Source organism: Protopterus annectens, chromosome 1.part0, assembly GCF_019279795.1.
Source record: "Protopterus annectens isolate FY-2018-M chromosome 1.part0, PAN1.0, whole genome shotgun sequence".
NCBI lineage: Eukaryota > Metazoa > Chordata > Ceratodontiformes > Protopteridae > Protopterus > Protopterus annectens.
Window position 1 is genome coordinate 418,279,172 of NC_056725.1, and position 27,997 is coordinate 418,307,168.

At 40.1% G+C, this 27,997-nt stretch overlaps 1 pseudogene; it reads right to left on the reverse strand.

The window, feature by feature from the left end:
* Positions 1-262: 262 nt before the first annotated feature.
* Positions 263-26,056, reverse strand: LOC122814084 (annotated as a pseudogene).
* Positions 26,057-27,997: the final 1,941 nt, after the last annotated feature.

The following is a 27,997-nucleotide window of genomic DNA, read 5'->3' on the forward strand; positions in this document are numbered from 1 at the left end:
TGACTGCACGTCACGAAATAGTTGTACTTTGCACACAATAAACTCTTCGGAATAAATCCAAAGTAATAAACACACACTGTAAGCACTTTTACACACTTTGCGATGCTTCGAATAACTCTAGTTATGCTATTCAGGCCTTAGATAATGCGAAATAGTAGTTTATGCTAAAACACTGTAATTTGTCAAGAAGCATGTAGTTGCCTTGCTTTATTTAAGCTTAATATATGCCCTTTCTGCCCTTTATTATATTCAGTTTGCCAATTTAATCTCTTTTCTTGTGCTTGTTTACTCTAACCCTGCTCGTTTTGGAATTCCGAGGTGACTCTGAACCTCCTATGGGCTTTTCTGATAATCGTTCTGTCAGATATCTTAATTTTGAACATTTCATTTAATTAATAAACTTTTTATGCTTTCTGTTTACTTAATGTTTATTCTGTGCTATTTGCTTGCTTAATAATGCATTTTGTGCCCTTGTAATGCTCAGTTTTATCTCTTTTAATAAAATAATAATTTGTGCAAGTTTTCATTACCTTTAGCTTGTTCCTGGCCTTTTTTTGCTCTTGTTTCTCTTATTTTGCCTTCCCTGCTAATTCTGCACCTTGTATCGCTGAAAAGCTATCTCTGCTATCCTGGTTCTGGCACCATGTCATTTGCCTGGTCAGGATGTAACAGATGAGCATTCGTGGGTTCTGTTCAAGCAGCTTTATTTTTATGTCCAATCACATCAGGAATGAGGTAATAACTTTAACTTAGATAAACTTATAAACAGACTGGCTCTTTCATACATGCTCACTCTCTGGCTGCACTCTCAAAATGGCACTGAAGTTAGCATGTACTTGATATTTATATGTTTATATATTTATACATTTATATATGTTTTTCAGGTGTTGTAGACTATCCACTTGAACACTAGCTAATGACACCAGTCTGTAACACGCAGGGAGCTGCAGAAGAGCAGTGCAACACCACCCTATCCCAGACACTGGCATTCATTAAGGGAGTGTTCAGCTTGTTTAAAGCCTGTTTCTGCAGTCTGGATAAGTCTAGGGTAGCCCTTCAGTATGACACTGCTACTGCATACAGAATGCATACTGTTTGTTACTTCCTGCATAATAAGATTTTGAATAGGTGTAGTATGCCACTGCCACAACTAACAACTGATGAAACACCCTGCAGCAATGCAGTTCTTTCAATCATTTTCTGTATGAGTGATGATAACAATGGTGCCCAGCAGCATGGCACCCACTTACGCAAACATGTACATGGTACATGGCAGCATATAGTGCACAACTATGGGTCATGACATTCCCTATGTGACACTGAAAAGTCACAAGGATAAAACTTGGTGTATGCAGTGTCACCTTTGGGTTGTGCTGAGTAGGGCATGATTGGCTTATACTGTGCATTAAGTATTCATCACACACACCATGCAAAAATGTATAGTTGCCATGGCCAAAGCCATAATTTGCAGAGTGACCAGTGGACAGAGGCACTAGTATTAAGCATACCAGTTGGGGGGGGGTGAAGGTTTTTGAAAAGGTGAGCAAGGCTGTGAAGCAGGCCATATGACCACACAGTAACCTTTTATGTAGATACAGGCCTAAGAAGAGCTTGTAATGATGTGATGCTGTCCTAATGAAGTTATTACTGATTGTTATTCTGAAGGTAATATCACAATCTAATAATTTTTGAGTAACATTTTTGTTTAGTATATTTTATATAATAATATATAGATATATAAAAATGCTTTATATAAATATATGATCATATATAATATTATATATATTTACAATTGTTTTTCTGTATTTATTGAATTTTTTATTTTATTTTTCTTTTTTATTCCATCCAGGTAAGTGCAAAGATTTTCATTCCTCTTCACAAATGTCATGCATTGGCTTAGGTTTGCTTCAGGTATGTTTTTGATTAGAATAGTTTCTTCTATGCGCATGCACGTGTGTGTGTGTGTGTGTGTGTGTGTGTGTGTGTGTGTATGAGGTTTGGGTTGGGGAAGGTATTTGTCAGAGAATCTGAAATTGTAACTATCACATAGGTATTTTGTCATACACAATGTGTCCAAATGACAGTATTAGTGATGTTCCTAGAGTCTGGCAACAAGTGCTGTGATATGAAGTTGTTACTGAGTTGCTATGATGGTGAAGCCCTTGAAAATGCTTGACTAATGCTGTGAGACCTTGACTTTGACTAAGAGCTCCTATCAAGTGATGTGGAAGTCTGAAGATGTGCAAATGGCTGAGTCATGGAGGAATCCACATCCGTGGATTCTGCACAGATCTGCACTCTGACAGGTCCACCACTGTCACCAGTTTGTATCTAATATATCCTCAATAGTGTGCATATAGATGCTGGCAAGGGTGCCATGTCAGCAGTCTTGACAGTTGCCTTGGTAATGTCCCTGGCCTCCACCATTTCCATGTACTGGTGAATTTCCTTTAGTACCATGCAGCACTCTAACCATCTCTATCTGGCTCAGTGGCAGCAGCCTGTGCCTGTACATTTTTACAACATATTTGCTGCTCTGCAGACAATACATCATGTGTTTCTTGAGCCAATTGTGATTAATGTCTTCACATGGCACCCCTGTAGACATGCTGCACTATGTCTAATGGAACTTCTGATGTTTTCATGCCTTCCTTCAGAACTTCAGCATATACATCAGAAAGAGTTGTTGAGCTGCAAGGGGATTTAACCCCTTTTGCTAATGACATTTGTTCATGGTGCACTGTGTGTGACTCTGCCTCATCAATTCCAGAGTTATTAACCTGTTTGGAAGGAGAGAGCCCTGTACACTTTCTGACTGCATGCCACTGTCTTCAGCCTGTGTAATGAGTATGTAAATAATGACATCATCATCATCATCATCATCACTGACAACCATCCAGCTGTCAACATCATACTGCTGTTGTGCACCACAGTCTGTCATTAATGTTTCCTGAGATGCCATTCCCATAAACAAATAGTCAATGTTTTAATACTACATGCCTCAGGAATCACTTGTCAGGATGTCCATGTTCAAGTATTATTACAGATGGAAATGAAAGAAATCCAAATATAACATCCAATGTATCTGCCTGTAGTGGTACTGTTAGTACTGAAGTACCCTGATGGTGAAGCCTTTCAAACAGGTATATTGTCATTCTGTTAACAATAAATGTCATATTTTAAGACATGCTGCATGGCAGCACTGACCTTCTGTAACACTTTTGTAATGTCTCCAGGTCTTTTGGGTTTCTAGTACCATGACGGGAAAGGATTACATTCCTAAGTCAAAGTACAATAAAGTTCAAGAAATTAGTATTGTTTCAATCTTTGATGTCAGCCAGAAGTGCTCTTTGCAGCCCCCTGCAATGTGCCAAGTAATGATTCCTTCTGTAATTCGTATGGGGTTACATGTATTGGTAACATATCTAAATACGATTGTGGATTCTTTTTTATAAGACCCATTGCTCTTACTACTATTGGAACTGTCTGGGTATATTTCCTCCACATTGCTCTCATTTCTGCCTGCAAATCCTGACATTTTATGACTTTGTGTCTGTCTGTACGCAAGATGCTGTAGTCACTGGTTGTGGCGATTTCAGTGATCAATGCTACTTTTGTCTTCTTTTCATGGACCTCTATACCTGGTTTTCTAGCATCTATCTTTTGAACTGTTGGTAATGAGTGATCCCATGTGATGTAGACTTCATCATTTTCTGTGATGCTTTGAGGCTCATGTTTCCAGTGTTTTTCAGCCACTTCAATGCCATAATGTTTTCACACTCCACAGTGCAACAGTCTTGCTACTTATTATGCCTTTCAGTATACAGTTCTTCTGCCATTAGTAAGTCACAACCAGCAATGGGGTGTGCAACTGTTTCCAATTTTGTTTTACAAAACCTACACTTGTCTGTTTCTCCCACATGCTCAATGGACTTTGTAAACCAATGTCTACGTAGCCCATTGTCTTGGGCCACCAATATTAACCTTTCATCTCTTGGTTTGAATTCGCCTCTCCTTAACCATTCCTGTGTTCGATCCTGATCAACATGAGGTTCTTCCAGAAGTTTTCTATACTTGCAACTATATTTATGCATTTTCCATATTTCTTGCCTTCTCATCTGGTCCTTTACCTTGTATTCTTTTTTTTGGTTTGTTTTTTGGCACATTCAGGTGCTGCCTATTTTTTATCTACTTCTGGTTTGATTTCCATTCCTACTTGATGCCGATATGCTTCTGCTAGACTTAGAAGAGAAGTCAACTTACATTTATTCTCCTCATATTTCAAAACTTTGACTATGTTTGGGTCTTGGGAGATCAGTGGATATGTGTGCAGTCCCACAATTGTGGATGTATACATGTAATCAGTTTCAACGAGGCCCATCCCCCTCTGGAATGGGGAATATATAATCTTGGTATGCACTGATTTTTATAAATCATTTGGTGAGCACAAAGCATCCTTCTTACTTTCCTGTCTAATCTATCCACACATTTTGTGGCCAGTCAATCCCTCCAAAGCTGTAACTTAGGACAGGAAGAGCAAACTGGTTTATAGCTTGAATCTTGTTCCTAGATGTCAGTGCTGTTTCCAGGATTAATTTAAGTCTTCTAACATATTCCTTACTAAGTTTTATTCACATTTGTTCATGTTTTATTGTTGATCCTTCATCAATTCCCAAATATTTATACACTCCCTCTTGCTCAAGTTCTTTTATATCACATTCTTGTCCCAAACTGATGCTTTCTTGGTGCTGCAGTTTTTCATAGGTTGGTACTAGGCTATCGGCCCAAGGGCCTATACAAGCCAAACCATAAAAATTCCCTGGATATTTTTTCCCACATTATTTACTTCCCTGGACCCCTGTCTAGCAGGGCGACTGACGTGATCCCCAGGGTGAATTTCCTATCTCCCATCCAATCGTCAAGGTTCCTTTTGAAGAGGGCCAAGGAGGCGCTCTGCTTGACATGTATGGGCAGTCTATTCCAGAATATGGGGAGTCTCTGGGTTAGGAACCTATCCCTCCAGCATGTTTTGTTCATTGTGATGACAAGGTTTAGATCCCTAGAGCATGTGGTTCTGAGGGATTGGGATTTCTTTAAGTGGAGCATGTTCAACAGCTCAGGGTTTGACATGGCCTTTTATGTTAAGCAGAGATCGCCTCTGAGTAGAAGATATGCCACAGAGTATAGCTGGAGTATTTTTAGATGGTCAGCATAGGACATCTGCTTTAAAGGTTGCTTTTGCACATTTATCAAGATCACATGACATTCTTATATCATTTGAAAAAGTTTTGACAACTTGCAGTTGTACTTTCAGTTCCTCATCTGATGAGCTATAAGGTTTTAAATCATCAACAAAGAGAAGATGAGAAGTCTTTATGCTTTGTTGTTTTCTAGGAGCCAAATTATAGCCATGGTATAAGCTATTAAGTAGACAGCTTAATGGGCTAAGGGCAAGACATAATAGCAGCGGTGACAAAGAACACCCTGGAATATCTCCCTTTCAATTTTTATCCCTGGGATAATAGTTTGTCCTTTATCATGGCTTAATTGCAAAGTGGTCTGCCGCTGTTTTATGGTCAATGTAATGTAGTTGATCAGTGTAGGGTGTATCTTACACATTTTTAAACACTCTTTTATCCATGAATGTGGTATACTATCAAATGCTTTTTTGTGGTCAATCCATGCCATACTTAGATTCTTCCCCTTTTTACAGTTCTCCACTATGACTTTATTTAACAACAAATGATCCTTTTTTCTGTATGACTGTCTTTTATTGCCCTTTTGTTCTATTGCCATAATTAATTTTTCTTCTAAATGACTATGAACTCTGTCAGCATCATTTCCAGTGTATAGCTTATATGTCATCAGAAGGCAAGTTATTGGTCTATAATTTTTAGCATAGCTTACAGGTTCACTCTTAAGTAGGTGCATTGTTTTTCCTGTTTTTAGCCAGGTTGGTGTCTGTTTGGGGTGTGTATATAAATAGTTCTTACTCATGGCTAAATCTTTATGCAAAGATGTTAATATTTTTAACCAGGCATTAGGTACTGCATCTGGGCCTAGGGTTTTCCAGTTAGAGGCTTTTGTTAACTTTGTTTCAATCTCTCTGGCTGTTAATTAACCCTATTTTATATCCTGTACCTTTAAACTTCTTATTCTTTCTTTTACTTCTATCCATTTAGCATCTTTGTTATGTTCCACAGGATATTCATAAATAGTTCTCCAAGATGTATCAATCTCTTTTTTTTTTGGGTGGTTTTTCAATTCCTTTTTCCTTGTTTCCCAATTCTGTATAAAACTTTTTTGGGTCATCAATAAATTGCTTATTTTGTACTTTTCCTTTATATTTAACAGCGTATCTTCTAAGTTTTTCTGCCTGTGCTGAGATTTTTAGTTTATTTCTGATAGTACCTGATAGATATTGATCTGTTCTAATACTGCACATTGCTTTTACCACGTCTATCTTTCTAAGTATTTTTGTTGATCTGTTCCCTATGCTATACTCTTCTAACAGTGACACATCTTGTCTTAATTGCTTTATAGTTTTCTCTATTCGATACTTCCATGATGGTATTTGATTTATCCGCTTCCTTTCCTTCACTACCCTGTGTTCTTGTGGTAGAACTTTATCAGTTATTAATTTAGCTGCACAGTAATACATCCTGTTTACTTCTGTTATATCACATGGTGGACAGTCCTAGTTACTGCATTCATTTGTTTTTTGAAACTTCTGACTTTTTGGGTTTTATTGAATTTCTGCAGTCTATTTCTTTCATTGATCTTAATATGTCTATCTATCTCTATTAAATCTAACAACTCTTCTCTTAGCTCATTTTCTTCTAAACTGAGGGCACATCCCTTGTTTTCCATTTCCTGCGGGCATTCTATAAAAAGTTCTATAGCATCTTCCTGTGGCACATTCTCTTCAATTTCATCCTGTCATCCGTTGTTCTGTCATATAGGAACTCGCTGGTCTATCACTCCTCAACATTGACTGTGTCAGAGTTTCCACAGTTTCCTGTTCCGTCCCTTGGTGTCCAGCTTCAAGTGAATGCTTTTACTGGTTTCCTGTGGAAGGCTCCAAAATACCTTCATATGGCACCTGACCAATTGCTTTCTGTTCCACTGGTTTCTCCTTAATTTGGATGTCCATTGCTCTATTCTGGTGTGGTACTTTCTGAATTAGATTTTCTACACTGAATCCTTCACTTCGTAGGTACTCCATGACCTCAGTTTCTAGTTCTTTAACTTCTCCATTACTAATCTCCTTTTCTACTTTTCCTATTTGTCTTCTTATTTTTTGTATTGTAAAGTTTTCCATGTCAGGATTACTTTGCCTGTATTTCTCTTTAAATATCTTTGGCGCTACTCTTTTTGTATTGGTTAGTTTTGCTTTCTCCTTTGCATAAATATTACACCACATTAAATCTCTTTTTCTTTCCCATGTCGATATTTCTTCAGATATCTCCCGAGCTTCCTGTTTCTTCTTACGTTAGGGACTTGTTCCATCATGCTGTGATGTAGCCTGTGTTAGACCTTCTACACCAAGTCCTTCACTTCGCAGGCACTCCATAACTTCAACTTGTATTATTTAACTTCTACTTTACAAATGTTCTTCTCTACATTCCCTCTTTGTGATATTATTTTCTTTATTGTGAAAATTCCCATATCTGGATGCCTTTGCATATATTTCTTTATCAATATCTTTGTGGCTGCCTTTTTATAGTGATTAATTTGGCTTTTACCTTTGCATAAATATTGCACCATATCAAATCTCTCTTTCTTTCCCATGTCCATATTTCTTTTTTATACTTTTCAAAAATCTCTAGGTTTTGTTGCCTATATTTTTACACTTCTTCAGACACTTCTTTTTACAAACAGGTCAAAATTTCTTGGTCTATATACTGTTTTTCATAAATCTGTTGTATTAATGAACACACATTTTTATTTGAGGCGTCTGACAGTTTTTCTTGTGGCAGTATTTTTCTTTCCTCTAATTTTTCTCTTAATCTTTTTGTATATCTTGTGTCTCGAAATTCTGGGCTTTTTGCATAATAGTAACAATTCATAATTTCTTTATCCTCAGTAGCCCACTCTATCTTCTTTATAGGTTCATAGGTTGGTACTGGGCTATCTGCCCGAAGGCATATATTAGCCCAGCCACGTTGTGCGATATTCACCACCTCTTTAGTAGTTCCCTAGACCCTTGTACTAGCAGCTAATACCCTTGGCCCCTATCTAGTAGTGCTGTTGGTGTGATCCCCGGTGTGAACTTTCTGTTACCCATCCACTCATCAAGGTCCCTCTTGAAGAGTGATAGTGAGGGGCTCTGTCTTATGTAGATCGGGACCCTGTTCCATAGTAAGGGAAGTCTCTGCGAAGGGAATCTATCCCTCCAGCATGTTCTATTTATTGTTGTGTTGACGTTTATATCCCTAGAGCATGTAGCTCGAGTAGATTTGGTTTTGCTAAGATGGAGCATGTTCAACAATTCTGGGTTGGACATGGCTCTGTACATTAGACAGAGATCGCCTCTGAGAAAGTGGTATACAATAGAGAACAGTCTTAGCTTTTTCAATTGTGCTGCATAGGGCAACTGTTTGAGGCCAGTAATCCTCTTGGTTAGGTACCTTTGTGGTCTCTCCAGCTGCTGGAGATGTCTAGCCAGGTACATTCCAATTAGTGTACTATACTCAATAATGGGTCTGATGAGGAAAGAGTAGAGGGGCACCATTACATCCTTAGATCTTGATGCGAACCCTTTCGTGATCAGATGGGTCACATAGAAGGATTTTCTAACCACTATGGCAACATGGTTATCAAAGGAAAGCTGACTATCTACTTGGGTCCCTAGATCCCTTATTTCTTCTTCAGATTTCAGGGGATTACCTCCTATGTTGTAGTTTGCGGGTACTCTGTTTTTTCCAAAGGGGATTACTATGCATTTTTTTGCATTTAGCTTGAGACCATGGCTTTGACACCATGCATCAGTCTCATTTAGGCCCTTCTGGAGGATCTCCATGTCGGCCGGAGACTCTATTATAGCACACAGTTTGCAGTTGTCCGCAAACTTAGTCAGCCACAGCCCTTCCGTGCTTGCCTGTACTTTTGAGAAGTATATGCCAAACAGGAAGGGGCCCCAGGACAGAGCCCTGAGGCACACTACTCGTTACTGGTCTGGATTTGGACATAGATCCCGCTACTCCTACTTTATGGGATCTGTCTGAGAGCCAGTTTGTAATCCATCTTATGACATAAGGGTTTATGCCCAGGCTGGTGAGCTTATCAATAATACCTTATAGCTCTGCTTTGGCCTATCAGTTTTTGTGATTTTTGTGGACTGCTACTTCCTTCTACAACAGGGAGTCATCCTCCCCCTAGGTCTGGCCCAGCCCCATTGTAGGAATGATTCCGTATTTTGAAGATTCTACACTGTTAGTTTTTTTCCAGTCCTGGCACCAGTGTGCCTACCAGGATTGGACACTTTTTTATCCTGGATTTTGTGCATCCAGCTATCTTTTTTTAATTTTTGACCTAATTCTGTCCATGATATATGCTATATAAATACAGTCTATATATCAGTGTCATCCTGGTGAGATTTTGTGAAAAACAGGGTCTGCCTTGTGAAGGTAATCATCAAGACTTGAGGATGAATTCAATTTCAGCAATACTACTCTCCTTTGCTTGCTGACTTATCTCTCTGTCCGCTTGTGTGAACATGGTGATGGTATACTAGGCTGCCGGTATCCACAACACACTGACAGTACCAGCATATTCATTCCTTTGTAGGGCTAGCAAATACTTCTTATTAGGTGTCCGACTTTGGACAGTGGAAGGACCACCACCATTACATTATGCCTTGCTTTACTGATGCACAGGGCTGCATATCGCTAGCTTTCTTCCTACACTGTGCAAATATAAGATTTCTTCCTCTGTGGCATTTATGTCTGACAGTACTTGATCCTGCACCTTAGCTTGAACTGTCTGTCTAGGACCCCTTTTATCATATTTACATTTTCCATATGTCTTAATTGTATCCATGAGGCTATAGTTCTCCTCAGGAGTAAATGTTGTCTCTCCTGTGTTTTGCTCCCTGATGCTGCAACATGTTGACCCTAGTAGTAGCAAAGTTATTACTAAGTGCAACCCTACCCTTAGTCAAATGAAACAGAAGCAGTATGCCTTACTGCATGATTTGTGCCAAAATTAAATTGTGAATCTGTTCCTAATTCAATAATACAACTGCATTATTTCAGTGAATGTGTGCATTTGTTTCTCTTTTTTCTGTTCTTGTGTGTGAAAGCATGTTTATGTGTGAATGCGTTAGTCTCTCACGTAAGCTGACATGCTTGAGAGACTAAAAGAGACATTTGATTGTAATGCATGCATGGTTTATGTTACAGGATAATCTATGGCTTACACAATGATTAATTCTTTAGTTCATGAAATTCAGTATTGTCTATGCAAAATGACACTATGACTTGTTATTGCCAAATGCCAGCAGCTCTAAAAAACAAGAAAAAGTGCTAACTGCAGCATACAGTACAAATGTAAGAACTTAGAAGGTGACTGAATTTATTATTTTCTTATAACAGCCAAATGCAGTAAAAACTCTCTTTTACAAGTTCATTGGAAACACCTGTACTATCCTTACTATATTATTATAATCTGACTTTATTCTCTGTCTTACATCCTTCACTTTACATTTGTAATTTTCTTTAACATCGATATTCTGACAATATTCACAGAAACGTGGTAACAAAAGGTGCATAGAATGAAAAGACTTACAGTGTTTCAACAAACTGTATTCAGTTTAGAAAGTTCTTATGCAAAAAAGGCTTGTGGGCGCACTGCTGCATGAATTGCATTACTGCATATATATGTGCATCTGTGGCTAATGCTGCATGCAAGTACACATGATAGTGAATGCACAATGACAGATCCATGCACAAGCGCCTCTTCCACTCTTTATGAGTTTTGCTGTAATTCATAAATACTCATATAACCTGAGCTGCTTATAGTCATGTCGCAATAGGCATGGTTCGCACCTTCAGGGTCTCACTTTCAAACAATAGGCACCATTTTGATTTTTGACTCTGGCCAGAATTGGCTGATGAGTTACCATTATTAAGTGGTCTTCCATTTACTGGTGAGCAGTGTCACCACTGTTATGATCACCCGCAGCACCGACAGAATAACTAACTTTCCCACTCGGTGAAGAAATACACAAGTGGTGATCAGAGTAATTTAAAAAGCATTTTTTCACTAGCATTGCAGTAATAAAATTCTATAACAACACCATAGCTGTGGATCATTACTGCTGAATTACTGCTTACTTTTCTCTCTGTCCATTTAAAGTATTTAGCAGATTAAACTATGTGCACAGCAGCAATCAGCATCCAAAGTATTTTTATTTAAATACCTTTAGGAGTACTTATAGGTATTTATTCATTAAAAAAATGTTTTAATTTAAACAACTTGCTGAAAACTTTCTAGCTCTGTACAAGTTTACCTGTGTAACATCTATGGGATAATTCTATTAAGGTACAGCAGACAGCGAATAACCGACTAACGAATACTAATTTGGGAGAGACTCGTAGACAGACCCTTTCAAAAGGTTGGTATTCCTTACTGAATCAGTTGCAGATCTGTAATTAGTCAACAGGCTGTGGATATACTATAATGCTTTACACTTTCTTTAGTATTAGCTAATATAAATAAGTGCCCTTGCAGGACTGCAGCTGTCCCAGCAAATATAATAAGACTGTTTAATCTCAAACTTGTTTACAGTATAACAGGCTTGACAGTACTCTGCTAATAATACCCTTTTTACAGTATAACAGGCTTGACAGTACTCTGCTAATAATACCCTTTTTACAGTATAACAGGCTTGACAGTACTCTGCTAATAATACCCTTTTTACAGTATAACAGGCTTGACAGTACTCTGCTAATAATACCCTTTTTACAGTATAACAGGCTTGACAGTACTCTGCTAATACTACCCTTTTTACAGTATAACAGGCTTGACAGTACTCTGCTAATACTACCCTTTTTACAGTATAACAGGCTTGACAGTACTCTGCTAATACTTCCCTTTTTACAGTATAACAGGCTTGTCAGTACTCTGCTAATAATACCCTTTTTACAGTATAACAGGCTTGACAGTACTCTGCTAATAATACCCTTTTTACAGTATAACAGGCTTGACAGTACTCTGCTAATACTACCGTTTTTACAGTATAACAGGCTTGACAGTACTCTGCTAATAATACCCTTTTTACAGTATAACAGGCTTGTCAGTACTCTGCTAATAATACCCTTTTTACAGTATAACAGGCTTGACAGTACTCTGCTAATAATACCCTTTTTTACAGTATAACAGGCTTGACAGTACTCTGCTAATAATACCCTTTTTACAGTATAACAGGCTTGACAGTACTCTGCTAATAATACCCTTTTTACAGTATAACAGGCTTGTCAGTACTCTGCTAATAATACCCTTTTTACAGTATAACAGGCTTGACAGTACTCTGCTAATACTACCCTTTTTACAGTATAACAGGCTTGACAGTACTCTGCTAATAATACCCTTTTTACAGTATAACAAGCTTGACAGTACTCTGCTAATACTACCCTTTTTACAGTATAACAGACTTGACAGTACTCTGCTAATAATACCCTTTTTACAGTATAACAGGCTTGACAGTACTCTGCTAATAATACCCTTTTTACAGTATAACAGGCTTGACAGTACTCTGCTAATAATACCATTTTACAGTATAACAGGCTTGACAGTACTCTGCTAATAATACCCTTTTTACAGTATAACAGGCTTGACAGTACTCTGCTAATACCCTTTGTACAGTATAACAGACTTGACAGTACTTTGCTAATAATACCCTTTTTACAGTATAACAGGCTTGACAGTACTCTGCTAATACTACCCTTTTTACAGTATAACAGGCTTGACAGTACTCTGCTAATAATACCCTTTTTACAGTATAACAGGCTTGACAGTACTCTGCTAATAATACCCTTTTTACAGTATAACAGGCTTGACAGTACTCTGCTAATAATACCCTTTTTACAGTATAACAGGCTTGTCAGTACTCTGCTAATAATACCCTTTTTACAGTATAACAGGCTTGACAGTACTCTGCTAATACTACCCTTTTTACAGTATAACAGGCTTGACAGTACTCTGCTAATAATACCCTTTTTACAGTATAACAAGCTTGACAGTACTCTGCTAATACTACCCTTTTTACAGTATAACAGACTTGACAGTACTCTGCTAATAATACCCTTTTTACAGTATAACAGGCTTGACAGTACTCTGCTAATAATACCCTTTTTACAGTATAACAGGCTTGACAGTACTCTGCTAATAATACCATTTTACAGTATAACAGGCTTGACAGTACTCTGCTAATAATACCCTTTTTACAGTATAACAGGCTTGACAGTACTCTGCTAATACCCTTTGTACAGTATAACAGACTTGACAGTACTTTGCTAATAATACCCTTTTTACAGTATAACAGGCTTGACAGTACTCTGCTAATACTACCCTTTTTACAGTATAACAGGCTTGACAGTACTCTGCTAATAATACCCTTTTTACAGTATAACAGGCTTGACAGTACTCTGCTAATAATACCCTTTTTTACAGTATAACAGGCTTGACAGTACTCTGCTAATAATACCCTTTTTACAGTATAACAGACTTGACAGTACTCTGCTAATAATACCCTTTTTACAGTATAACAGGCTTGACAGTACTCTGCTAATAATACCCTTTTTACAGTATAACAGACTTGACAGTACTCTGCTAATAGGTTCATAGGTTCATAGGTTTATACTAGGCTATCTGCCCTAAGGCATTTATAAGCCTAGCCCAAATTTTTGTGGCTTACACCACCCCTTATATGAAAAAATACTGTGCCCATTAGTTTGTTGTGCCTCTGTCCAGCAGTGACACAGAGATGATTCCCGGGGTAAACCTACGATCTCCCATCCACAGGTCTAGATTTCTCTTGAACAGAGTCAGCGAGGTGCTCTGCCTCACATGGACCGGGATTTTATTCCACAGCATAGGGAGTCTCTGAGTGATAAATCTATCCCTCCAGCACGTCCTATTTATATCCGTGCTAAGGTTTAAGTCGCTTGCTCTAGTGGTTTTGGTGGATTTGGATTTTTGAGGTGGAGCATGTCCATTAATTCCGGGTTGGACATGGCCTTGTATGTCAGGCACATGTCACCTCTGAGCAGACGGTATGCGACTGAGTAGAGCTGGAGTTTCTTCAATCTGGCAGCATATGACAGATTTTGGAGTCCCTTTATCCTTTTGGTGAGGAACTTTTGGGGTCTCTCCAATTGCTGCAGATGTCGGGTGAGATACATCCAGAATGGGGCATTGTACTCGATCATTGGTCTGATAAGTGAAGAGTACAGGGAACAATGACCTCACTAGATCTGGATGTGAATCCTTCATGATCAGGTGGGCAATGTAGAAGGTCTTTCTAACCACTTTAGCAATGTGAGTGTCAAAAGAAAGGCCACTGTCAACCTGGGTCCCCAGGTCCCTGATAACCTCTTCTGTGCTTAGTGGATTGCCACCTATATGGTAGCTTGGGGTTACCTTGTTTTTCCCGAAGGGTATGACTATACATTTTTTGGCGTTTAACTTCAGGCCATGGCTCTGGCACCAGCTATCTGTTTCCATGAGTCCCTTCTGAAGGATATCCATGTCCGATGCACTTTCCACTATGGCGCCCAGTTTGCAGTTGTCTGCAAACTTTGTCAGCCAAAGTCCTCCCATGCTGGCCTGTACTTCTGAGAAGTAGATGCCAAACAATAGGGGGCCAAGGACTGAGCCCTGTGGGACACCACTTGTGACCGGCTTGGAGTCTGACACAGCGCCAGCAACTCTAACCCTGTGGGTTCTGTCCTTAAGCCAGTTTGCAACCCATCTTGTGACATATGGGTTTACATTTAAGCTGGTAGTTTTTCTACAATACCCGAGTGGGGTATTGTGTCGAAAGCCTTGCAAGGTCAAGGTAGGCTGTATGGACTGCCTTTCCTCATCAATGGCCTTGGTGACTGTTTCAAGAAGTCACCAAGTTCAAAAGGCATGATCTTCCCTTGACAAAGCCAAACTGGGTCGGGTCCAATGTCTGCAAGTCCCTACATCTTTGTTTATGAGCTCCATTATGATCCTCTCCATAGCTTTGCAGACTAGACTTGTTAAGCTTATGGGGTAATTACCAGGGTCCGTGAGGCCGCCTTTGTGGATTGGGACCACAGTTGCCGTCGCCACTCCTTGGGCACGTATCCTGTGGTAAGGCTGAGATTAAACAGCTGCCTTATGTGCGGGTTAATTCCTCATTTAGCTCGTGTAGCACACAGCCGGGGACACCATCCGGTCCCATTGATGCTGTGTTTTAGCTTTAGAGAGAGCAGCTTTCACCTGCGCATTTGAGATGTCCGGGAGGCTACACTCGGCTGGGATAGTTATCTCTCCTTTAGGGGAGAGGGGTGAAGTTTGCACTGAACCTGTCTGCCAGTATGTTGGCAATGTCTGTGGGTTCAGTGATTTTGTATCATTTTGGACTAATTCTGAGCATATCTGGGAGTTTCCACCCAGGTTCCTAACATAGCTGAAAAAGGCCTTATGATTGTCCTTTGAATCCATGGCAATTTTTCTCTCAAAATTGGCCTTAGTTGATTTTATGAGTGCTCGTAATTTTTTACTAATAATGATCAGGGGTGACTTCCCTTTTATGGATTTTGTTCTATCATGTAATAGCTTTCTCCTCTTATTGTAAAGTTTGTTAATGGCTGGGGTCCACCAGACTGGACGTTTGCCCTTTGTGGAAAGAGTCTTGGTTTTATTTGGGATTGCCTGATCCATGCAGTCCTGGAGGTGTTCATAGAAGGCATTTGTAAGGGCTTCCGCAGCTTGGGTTGTGGTTTCCTCTGGCTCAGGGGCCTTGAAGGATACCACACCAGTCTTGAGTAGTGTGAAGTTTGCTTTAGAGAAGTTCTTCACTATGGTTTTTTTTGTTTGGGGTGGGGGGGGGATGTGGATTTCCAGTGAGATTAGTTTATGATCAGATCTCACCAATGAGGGATATACTTCCGGTTTGGAGCATTTTGTCCCCATGTTTGTGACAATGAGATCTAGTATATTTTCTCCTCTCGTGGGAACAGTGACTAGCTGTTCCATGGCATTTGAATTTATGAACTCTAATACCCTTTTTACAGTATAACAGGCTTGACAGTACTCTGCTAATACTACCCTTTTTACAGTATAACAGGCTTGACAGTACTCTGCTAATAATACCCTTTTTACAGTATAACAGGCTTGACAGTACTCTGCTAATAATACCCTTTTTACAGTATAACAGGCTTGACAGTACTCTGCTAATAATACCCTTTTACAGTATAACAGACTTGACAGTACTCTGCTAATAATACCCTTTTACAGTATAACAGGCTTGACAGTACTCTGCTAATAATACCCTTTTACAGTATAACAGGCTTGTCAGTACTCTGCTAATAATACCCTTTTTACAGTATAACAGGCTTGACAGTACTCTGCTAATACTACCCTTTTTACAGTATAACAGGCTTGACAGTACTCTGCTAATAATACCCTTTTTACAGTATAACAAGCTTGACAGTACTCTGCTAATACTACCCTTTTTACAGTATAACAGACTTGACAGTACTCTGCTAATAATACCCTTTTTACAGTATAACAGGCTTGACAGTACTCTGCTAATAATACACTTTTTACAGTATAACAGGCTTGACAGTACTCTGCTAATAATACCATTTTACAGTATAACAGGCTTGACAGTACTCTGCTAATAATACCCTTTTTACAGTATAACAGGCTTGACAGTACTCTGCTAATACCCTTTGTACAGTATAACAGACTTGACAGTACTTTGCTAATAATACCCTTTTTACAGTATAACAGGCTTGACAGTACTCTGCTAATACTACCCTTTTTACAGTATAACAGGCTTGACAGTACTCTGCTAATAATACCCTTTTTACAGTATAACAGGCTTGACAGTACTCTGCTAATAATACCCTTTTTACAGTATAACAGGCTTGACAGTACTCTGCTAATAATACCCTTTTTACAGTATAACAGACTTGACAGTACTCTGCTAATAATACCCTTTTTACAGTATAACAGGCTTGACAGTACTCTGCTAATAATACCCTTTTTACAGTATAACAGACTTGACAGTACTCTGCTAATAGGTTCATAGGTTCATAGGTTTATACTAGGCTATCTGCCCTAAGGCATTTATAAGCCTAGCCCAAATTTTTGTGGCTTACGCCACCCCTTATATGAAAAAATACTGTGCCCATTAGTTTGTTGTGCCTCTGTCCAGCAGTGACACAGAGATGATTCCCGGGGTAAACCTACGATCTCCCATCCACAGGTCTAGATTTCTCTTGAACAGAGTCAGCGAGGTGCTCTGCCTCACATGGACCGGGATTTTATTCCACAGCATAGGGAGTCTCTGAGTGATAAATCTATCCCTCCAGCACGTCCTATTTATATCCGTGCTAAGGTTTAAGTCGCTTGCTCTAGTGGTTTTGGTGGATTTGGATTTTTGAGGTGGAGCATGTCCATTAATTCCGGGTTGGACATGGCCTTGTATGTCAGGCACATGTCACCTCTGAGCAGACGGTATGCGACTGAGTAGAGCTGGAGTTTCTTCAATCTGGCAGCATATGACAGATTTTGGAGTCCCTTTATCCTTTTGGTGAGGAACTTTTGGGGTCTCTCCAATTGCTGCAGATGTCGGGTGAGATACATCCCGAATGGGGCATTGTACTCGATCATTGGTCTGATAAGTGAAGAGGACAGGGGAACAATGACCTCACTAGATCTGGATGTGAATCCCTTCATGATCAGGTGGGCAATGTAGAAGGTCTTTCTAACCACTTTAGCAATGTGAGTGTCAAAAGAAAGGCCACTGTCAACCTGGGTCCCCAGGTCCCTGATAACCTCTTCTGTGCTTAGTGGATTGCCACCTATATGGTAGCTTGGGGTTACCTTGTTTTTCCCGAAGGGTATGACTATACATTTTTTGGCGTTTAACTTCAGGCCATGGCTCTGGCACCAGCTATCTGTTTCCATGAGTCCCTTCTGAAGGATATCCATGTCCGATGCACTTTCCACTATGGCACCCAGTTTGCAGTCGTCTGCAAACTTTGTCAGCCAAAGTCCTCCCATGCTGGCCTGTACTTCTGAGAAGTATATGCCAAACAATAGGGGGCCAAGGACTGAGCCCTGTGGGACACCACTTGTGACCGGCTTGGAGTCTGACACAGCGCCAGCAACTCTAACCCTGTGGGTTCTGTCCTTAAGCCAGTTTGCAACCCATCTTGTGACATATGGGTTTACATTTAAGCTGGTAAGTTTTTCTACAATACCCGAGTGGGGTATTGTGTCGAAAGCCTTTGCAAGGTCAAGGTAGGCTGTATGGACTGCCTTTCCCTCATCAATGGCCTTGGTGACTGTTTCGAAGAAGTCGACCAAGTTCAAAAGGCATGATCTTCCCTTGACAAAGCCAAACTGGGTCGGGTCCAATGTCTGCAAGTCCCCTACATCTTTGTTTATGAGCTCCATTATGATCCTCTCCATAGCTTTGCAGACTAGACTTGTTAAGCTTATGGGGCGGTAATTACCAGGGTCCGTAGAGGCGCCGCCTTTGTGGATTGGGACCACAGTTGCCGTACGCCACTCCTTGGGCACGTATCCTGTGGTAAGGCTGAGATTAAACAGCTGCCTTATGTGCGGGGTTAATTCCTCATTTAGCTCGTGTAGCACACAGCCGGGGACACCATCCGGTCCCATTGATGCTGTGTTTTTAGCTTTAGAGAGAGCAGCTTTCACCTGCGCATTTGAGATGTCCGGGAGGCTACACTCAGCTGGGATAGTTATCTCTCCTTTGGGGGGGAGAGGGGGGTGAAGTTTGCACTGAACCTGTCTGCCAGTATGTTGGCAATGTCTGTGGGTTCAGTGATTTTTGTATCATTTTGGACTAATTCTGAGCATATCTGGGAGTTTCCACCCAGGTTCCTAACATAGCTGAAAAAGGCCTTATGATTGTCCTTTGAATCCATGGCAATTTTTCTCTCAAAATTGGCCTTAGTTGATTTTATGAGTGCTCGTAATTTTTTACTAATAATGATCAGGGGTGACTTCCCTTTTATGGATTTTGTTCTATCATGTAATAGCTTTCTCCTCTTATTGTAAAGTTTGTTAATGACTGGGGTCCACCAGACTGGACGTTTGCCCTTTGTGGAAAGAGTCTTGGTTTTATTTGGGATTGCCTGATCCATGCAGTCCTGGAGGTGTTCATAGAAGGCATTTGTAAGGGCTTCCGCAGCTTGGGTTGTGGTTTCCTCTGGCTCAGGGGCCTTGAAGGATACCACACCAGTCTTGAGTAGTGTGAAGTTTGCTTTAGAGAAGTTCTTCACTATGTTTTTTTTTGTTTGGGGTGGGGGCGGGATGTGGATTTCCAGTGAGATTAGTTTATGATCAGATCTCACCAATGAGGGATATACTTCCGGTGTGGAGCATTTTGTCCCCATGTTTGTGACAATGAGATCTAGTATATTTTCTCCTCTCGTGGGAACAGTGACTAGCTGTTCCATGGCATTTGAATTTATGAACTCTAATACCCTTTTTACAGTATAACAGACTTGACAGTACTCTGCTAATACTACCCTTTTTACAGTATAACAGGCTTGACAGTACTCTGCTAATAATACCCTTTTTATTTTCCTTTATGTTTTGTAGTATAAGAAAATATAGATCTTAATGACTGTCTCTATCACAGGAGGCTGGCATGGCTGATCCTCCAAATCTGTACATATTTTGTCTACACAAGAATTAGTTTTTAATAACATAAAATAATTTAAAAAACATTGCATTTTGGTTGTTAAACTGGTCAATGTGGTTAAACAATGCATTATTCTTGTTACTGTGAGTAATGTCATATAAATGTTCGTATATGCTCACCATGTCGCTCACCAATATATGTCGATACTGTAAGCCAGAAGCACATTTGAAAGTACCTTTCTGATTATACAACACCAAATTCTCCTACTATCAATGAAGTCCAGTAATGTTTTAATAGATTTTCCTTTCTTATAAACTATATGTGGTATGTCACCAGTAACTTGCATAACTTCCTTATTACTAGAAAGAAAAATACTGAATTATTTTGAGTAATTCACCAATAATTTGCATAAATTCCTTATTAGTAGAAAAAATATCCAATTCTTTTCAATAATCTTCCTTATATTATCACTGTCATCATTAAAGGTCTAAATTAATGAACAAACAAATTTTGTTGTTACCATTAATCCCCAAACTGTCAGCTGTTATTAGTAAGGATCTGTAAAACCCTTCTTCCCTCTTTTTGAGCAACACTGTCAGGGTTAACAACACCCTGATAAAAGCTACATTTTATTTTAACTGTAATATTAAAGGTATAGTACACCTAGCTAGTTGTCAGTGTTGTCCATCTTTTTATGTGGGCAAAATTAAGCAAAAATGTAAAGAATGCATATATGACATTTATATGACATTACTTGAAATAACAAGAATAATGCATTATTTAAGCACATTGAATAGTTTAACAACCACTATTTTTTATTTTTTTAGCTTAGATATGATTAACCATTGCATTTTGTTAATTATTTCTTGTTTTTCCTTTTTTGTCCCCTCTACAGATCTAGAAGAACCTGGGACACCTTGGCTGCAACCATTCATGTCAGGGTAAGTTCACCCCACTCATAGTGCATCTTAGGACTTCTTTGCCTTGAAGCAGTGATGGCTTCTCTCCTGTGAGCAGCCTGGACCATGGCAGACACCACTTGGAGCAGTCCCATCTACAGCCTGTGGTAGAGGTTGCTGTCAAGAAGGCTATGAAAAGGAAGTGAGGCCTGTATAAATGTCTCCTGCAGTGGTTGCAAGACTCATTGTTCCAGCAGGCTCCAAGCATTGAGACACTGGAGGCCACCTTCTGAACACTGGGGTCTGCACACTTAGATATCTCTGGGCATTTGGACATGGCTATGAATGAGGGTCTCTAAAGTAGGATGATAGCTGTGGTGGTCTTGTGTCCTCCTGCACCCCCATCATCTGTGTACACATCCTACTGTGTCATATCCTCTCGTAGTGTATCTCCACAATTCCTGCCTAACACCATTTGTCCATTCTTTGTCTGTCTTCCCTTCCATTTCTGAACCTAACCTGTTGCATGATCACCCCCCATCTGTTTTGTCTGTTTATAAGTTTATTGTCGACACACTTATCTCTTTCCTACCTATTATATATATCTTTTTTACTACCCTTTATCCTTCCCCAATATGTTTCAGAAAAAGGGGTCTAACCCTAACCAAAAAAGCTCCTCCAGTACAGCCCTCTTATGCCATCCTATTGTGTTACCCTTGTCTATTGTCCTGCCTTTTTCCAACTTTCCTATCCATCCTCTTTCCATATTTATAAACCTAATAAACTGGTGCCCCAGAGCAGCTATAAAAGAAAAAGATATGAAAGAACTAGAAAGAAAGGCTGCAGAGGCGGAGCTACTGCTAAAGTGAAGAGAAACCCGCACAGGCCTGCACTGCCTTCAGTATTACATGCAAATGTCTGCTCACTGGATAATAAGATGGATTATCTGAGACTGGAGCTCACAAAAATAAGGTGAGGGACACTTGTTGGTTCATTTTCTCTGAAACTTGGCTGCATAGTAACATTAGTGACAATGCTGTGAACCTAGTTGGGCTAACTCTCTTTAGAGCAGATAGATGTAAAGCTAAAGATGGTGGTGTATGCATCTATGTTAATAACAGATGGTGCAAAGACTGTATTTATTTATTTTATTTTATTTTCAGTTTGATTACCGGGGAAGTCCACTGGGCCTAAAAGTGCCCGTTTTCAGTGGAGGCCCGGGGAGAAAAGCTCCATAAGCAATACAAATACAATGAAGGTTACATTATGTTAAAGTAAAATACAAGAATAGAATTCATACATTCAGAAATGCAAATGCATAAGATGTAAATCAAACAACACAGCTAATAGATAATAGAGAACACCCATTACTGGAATATCAATTCAAAACAATATGACACAAATATCTGTAAGAATAGGAACATTTTTTTTTTTTTTTTTTTTTTACATTGTGGTATTGATATATACAGTATTTACAGTTTGTAGTGTTAAGGAAGAAATTCATTAGTCAGAGAAAGACTGCTGAGTCTATTTTAGGAGAGTAGAAGTAAACGCAAGCAATGTAGAATAGTTAATGGGGGCATTCAGTAGAATTTGTGTAGGGTGGAAGCAGGAGCATTTCTGTTTGGATGATAGGTATAGGAATAGTTGGGTCTTGAATGATTCTATGTTGGGTATATTCCTGAGAGAAGGGGGAAGAGAGTTCCATTTCTTACCTAGTGAGAAGGAGAGAAGTAGTTGGACAGCGGGGCATTTTGGTTTGTAGATGGAGACGAAGTTTTGGTGTTCGGATCTCAGAGATCTATTTGGGATGTATGGAGGAAGGACGTTTGTTATGGCTGGGCATTTTTCAGGGTAGAATATTAATTTGTGAGCTGTGGTTAGTTGGAGATAGTCTAGGTGGTTAGATAGTTCTAGCCAGTTTAGAGATTGTAGGGAAAGGCAGTGGTGAGTTGAGGTTTTGGAATTAGTGGCAAATTTAGAGACCTTATTATAGCAAGTTTCAGGTTTAGAGATAATAGAAGAAGACAGATTAGTTAAGAGAGGGGTGCCATAGAGTAGTGTAGGTAGAAGGCAGGTAGTTGCCAGGGTATGTCTAGAGGAGTTGTTAAGAAAGCGCTTGTTCCGGTAGAGCATACCTAACTTTTGGTGGGTTTTCTTTATGTTTTGTATGTGGATGTCAAATTTCAGGTTTTTGTCTATAGTAATGCCAAGAGGTTTTGCGGAGGGGACAACTTCAATAGCAGTGTTGGTTTGGCTTAGGACTAGGAAATCATTTTTGTCAAAGGAGAAAGCCCTAGTAGGAGGGAAGAGTAGTATTTTAGATTTGTTAGAGTTGAGGGAGAAATGGTTTTGTTGCATCTAGTTCTCTATAGTGGAAAATGCGATTTGGGTTTTGGTTAGTAGTTCAGATAGGTTAGAGGCGGCACAGACTAAAGTAGAGTCATCAACATATTGGATGACTGTTGTATCGGGGATGGCAGCATGGAGGTTATTAATAAAGATGTTGAAAAGTAAGGGTCCTAGGATGGATCCCTGGGGAACGCCGGTTGGTGTTGGCAAGAAGGAGGAGGTAGAGTTCTTCCATCTGACGGCTTGGGATCTGTCAGATAGGTAACTGTAGAACCAGGCTAGAGAAGTAGGGGAGAGATTGAGGTTGGCGAGATGAGAGAGAAGGTGTTTATGGGAGATGGTGTCGAAAGCTTTAGATAGATCTAGCAGTAGTGTGAATACTAGTAGTCCGGAATCTCAAGCTTGATTGATTGTTTCTAGGAAGGATATTAAGGCAGTTATAGTGCTGTGGCCAGGGTGAAAGCCATGTTGGGTGGGTGTTAGGAGGTGATTCTGGATTAGGAAAGGCATAAGTTGGTGGTGAACACATTTTTGTAAGCTGTAAGCTGATTCAGTCATACTGCTCCGAAGGTGTTGACATATTGACACTAAAATGCAGATCTTTCTATGTACCAAGGCAGTGGTTCCCAAACTTTTTCAATTCTCGGCTCCCTTGCTGAATCCAGGATTTCCCAAGGTGCCCCCCCCCCCCCGCGGCACGCATAAAGTGCATATTTCATTTATTTATTTATTTGACATTTCTTTAACGAGGCTGCCTGACTGGACTAGGAGACCTGGAGAGAAAAGCTCAAAAGTACAATAAAAAGACAATTACCAAAAAAAAGTGTACATTCTATTTAACAGTATGACATGGATCTACTATGGTTAAGAGGTAAGCAAACCTAAAGGCAACCTTATTAACTTTAAGTTTATAAGAGCAATATTTAAAATCTGTCCCTACTATTTGGCTGTGTCCAGCATACCTCACAACTGTATAGATTTTTACAGAATGTCCAGATTTTTGCATCATATTTTTGGTCTTTTTCTCATAAAGTTGTTGTTTTCTGGCAAATCACTAGCATATCATTGAGGATGAAGTCAGAAAATAATGACAAACAGCTGAGTTTCATACTTCATACCCTTCAGAAAATTCATGCTCATGCAAAACCTGCATTTCTATCAACTTTCAGTTTGTGAGAGCAGTACTTAAAAGTGACCCTGTTTTGTGCCTTTGTACCCCCACTATTTTTGGCTTTGTCCAGATTTCTTGATTTGAGAGGGTGAGCGGTATGTGTCCATTGGTATGGTCCTGACTTACACAGACCTCATTGCTGCTGCTTCCAGCAATCAGTCTCACTCTTCACTCTCTCCCCTTGTCACACACACACACACACACACACACACACACACACACACACACACACACACACACACACACACACACGCACACACACACACACGCACACACACACACACACACACACACACACACACACACACACACACACACACACACACACACACACACACACACACACACACACACACACACACACACACACACACACACACATACACACGCACACACACACATACAGTCTCTTTTGCATTCATGCACGTATTCACTCACACACATCGCTCTCACTCTTTTCCGATCTCTCTCACACAGTCATAGTCAGTCCGTGATTCATACCTGCATTCACTCACACATCACTCTTAATCTCCCAATCACACACACACACACACACACACACACACACACACACACACACACACACACACACACACACACAGTCACTTCCTCATTCATATCTGCATTCATTCACACATTGCTCTCACTCTCCCCATCTCACACACACACACACACACACACACACACACACACACACACACACACACACACACACACACACACACACACACACACACACACACAGCCACTTCTTCATTCATATCTGCATTCATTCACACATTGCTCTCACTCTCCCCATCACACACACATGCACACACACGCACACACACGCACACACACACACACACACACACACACACACACACACACACACACACACACACACACACACACACACACACACACACACACACACACAGAGCCACTTCTTCATTCATCCCTGCATTTATTCACACATTGCTGTCACTCTCCCGATCTCACACACACACACACACACACACACACACAGCCACTTCTTCATTCATTCCTGCATTCACTCACACATCGCTCTCACTCTCCCGATCTCTCTCACACATACAGACTCTTTTGCTTTCATGCACACATTCACTCACACATGCAGACAGACACACGCACACTCATACAGGCATTCACTTACCTGATGGCCTGGTTCCAAGTGCTCCACGGCCTGGTTCTGGTCCACAGCCCGGTGGTTGGGGACTGCTGTTTCAGGTAACACAGGGCTTTGGTTAGCTTAAGGTAACTGAAATGTTCATCGAAGCCCACAGCAACAGCCTTCACATCTGGATCCAAAGGAACAGAAGCCCAGTCGCTCATTGCACCAAAGAGACGGTCAGGGCCAGGACCAACATATGACATGCCAACCTTGGCCAAGTCTTCACTCAGTACTTTTCCACTGATCAGGTAAACTTTACCATCATTAAGGCAGGTGACCTACTTGAGGTACAATGCGGTATAGTATGCTGTGCCAAACACCTCCTCCTCCTTCACGGCCTCAAACCCCATTTTACATAACTTCTATGCATATCACTCCTGAGTCTTAGTGCTGTTATTTGTCATGAAAAATACCCACTTGTTTTTCTTCCTTAATAGTTTAATGATCTCTGACGGCCCAGTGATGGCCGAGCCCTCATGCCATAGTACATCATCACAGTCAAACAAGACATTGTCCACAAATTTCAGCAGCTCCTGGGTCAGGGCCCTGTTAAGCTTTACACACTTAGAGGCAGCCATTATACTTCAAAATTCAGATTGGACATATACACTAAGGTGCTGGTACTGCAGTTTTATATGGGGAACATTAACTGACTTTAGATCATCACAGCGAAAAGGTATAAAATACATATGAGCCGGTATGCGTTTTCTGTCTCCACCGGCTGTCATCTTTGTGCGCAGACTCTAAGACAGTACCGCCCCCTACTTCCTTAGTTATAGCCAGTCTCCATTCACATCAATACCCGTTTGTTGTCCAGCAGCCAATTACCAAAGTAGTGGGAGAGTCTTAAAGCGTTTTTTTTTTTTAAATATATAATCTATGTTGGGGCTTTGAAATAACATTCTTGAAGAGTTTTCTTTGTATTTTCTTCCGGTAGTCTCTTACATGCTCTAGTATACTTGATGCCAGTTCTGCTGGTTTGCAGCACCCCTGTGAGGAAGCTGCGTTGCCCCAGGGTGCCACGGTGCACAGTTTTGGGAACCCCTGTTCTGCACTATACCCTCCTTCCAATTCCTCCTCCAGTTTTATCTCCTTTTTCTTATTATACTTACCTCTCCCCTTTCCCCTTTCTTCCCACCCTTTCTTCACCCCTCTTAACCACTTCTTCTCACTATATCCTCTTCTTCAATTCATACTTAACCTCTATCTATCCACTAGAATTACAATGATACCTATGCAAACCTCCTTCGCCTCTTCATCTAGATTTTACCCTGTTTTAACTAAGATTTTTGTATATACTTATTGTTATGTTTATTTTTTCCTTATTCTTCTGTAAACTTTATACTGTATTACTCATTTGTTATGATGCTTAAATTTAAATTGTTTAAATTGTTTAATGTTCTTATGGAGCTTTTCTCCCTGGGACTCCATTGAAAACGGGCTTTTCCAAGCCCAATGGACTATCCTGGTAAACAAACTGTAAAATAAAATAAATGAACTGTAAAATAAAATAAAACAAAAAATAAATAAACAGATCAGAGTCTGGCAGGAGGATTTCATAGATTGCCTTCAGGACTGTTTCAATACCATCTGCTGGGAGGTCTTTAAAGAAGTGGCTATGCACAACCTCCAGTTAGACATAAACATCTAAACTGAATCAGTTCTTGCCTACATAAAGAAATGCGTGGAGGATGTAACTACCATGAAAGCCATCACTATAAGAACTAATCAGAATAGTTGGCTCACCAGGAATGTCTACGAGCTACTGAGGGAAAGAAACACAGCCTTCAAGGCAAATGGCAAGGAAAGGTTAAAGGTGGCCAGGTCAAATCTGAAAAAGGGCACCAAAGAGGCAAAGAGGGAGTATGGAAGGAAAATTCAGATCTGCTTCCAAAACATGAGGGACATGAAAAGCCTAAGACAGGGGATACAGCAGCTCACAGACTATAAGACCAAATCACCACAATGTGATGACAGCTTGGAATTCCTAAATGAACTTAACTTCTTCTTTTGCAGATTTGAGGAGAACATCACCATATCTTCTAAAACAAACACTGACAAAGAGGAGACAGTGCTCACCTTAAACTCCGAGGAGGTGAGACTTCAGCTTAAGAAGATGAATCCTAAGAAGCCTGTTGGACCAGGCAACATACCTGGGGAGGTGTTGAAGGGATGTGCTGATCAGTTATGTCTGATACTGACAGACATCTTCAACTTATTCCTTGCTATGGAGAAAGTTCCCTCATGTTTCAAGGAAATAAGTATTGTCCCACTTCTGAAGAAACCCAACCCTACCTGCCTCATTGACTTCAGACCGGTCACCTTAACCTCAAGTCACGAAGTGCTTTGAGAGGATTATGAAGAAACATCTATCTGTGAGTCTGCCTAAGTCCTTCAATCCACTCCAGTTTGCATATCAAGCAAACAGATTGACTGCAGATGCTGTATCAGTCACACTACACCTTGCATTAAAACACCTAGAAGGGAGGGACAACTACATAAGGATGCTGTACATCGAC